Genomic DNA, 920 nt, shown 5'->3' on the forward strand with positions numbered 1-920 from the left:
GATAGAAACCATCATCATAACAAATTTTAAAACATTGGGTTGGCACTTATGAAATTTGGATTGGTTAAATAGGAAATAAAAGAAAAAGAAACTAATACTTTATACTACGTTATTTCCAATAACACAAATCAATCATCAATATATATATATATATATATATATATATATATGTATGTATATATATAAACAGAGATTTCATGTGAGAGAGAGCATAAAGTTCTGTCATGTGGCATACTCTATGAAAAGAATTGAAATACCCTTAAGCCACATTAGAGATAAGAACAAATTTAAAAGTAGAGAGTACTCTTTATTTTTTTTTTGATTCAATGTTTCAAGACTACCTTTTGTTACATATTTTATTCAATGTTTTAAGACTACTACTTGTTTCATTTGGTTCAATATTTCAAGACTTTTCATCTCTCACATACACAAAAAACTCTTTGCATTTCCATTCACTGATTTTACTTTTGCTCCTTTATATATACACGCACATAGCCCTTTATACAATCCCATCTCAAATACACTCAGACCAAAAATTATGTCATTTACCTTCAACCTTTCAATGATACCTACATAACTCTAACGTTGCAGTATCATTTGATTCTAACCCGTATGAGTAGGTTATAACCAAGGAAGGAGGCTTGTGTTTTTTATTCATTGACAGTATCTCATGATTTTGATGTCGAAGTAGGACGTTATGGATTTTGTGAAGGTTATGATTCACTTTGAGTTTTTGGATATTTGAGATTTTGGTTTGGGAAAGTTATAAATGTATTTTGTTTTAAAGCTAAAGAAAATTAAAAAGAAATATTCTAATTGATTATTTATGAAGTTAGCTATTTTTTTTTTTTTTAAATTTTGTGTTAGAACTCATAATTTATAGGTTTCTTTGTAGATTTTTTACTGCTATTTTGTGTGGT

Source organism: Quercus lobata, chromosome 6 (genome assembly GCF_001633185.2).
Source record: "Quercus lobata isolate SW786 chromosome 6, ValleyOak3.0 Primary Assembly, whole genome shotgun sequence".
NCBI lineage: Eukaryota > Viridiplantae > Streptophyta > Magnoliopsida > Fagales > Fagaceae > Quercus > Quercus lobata.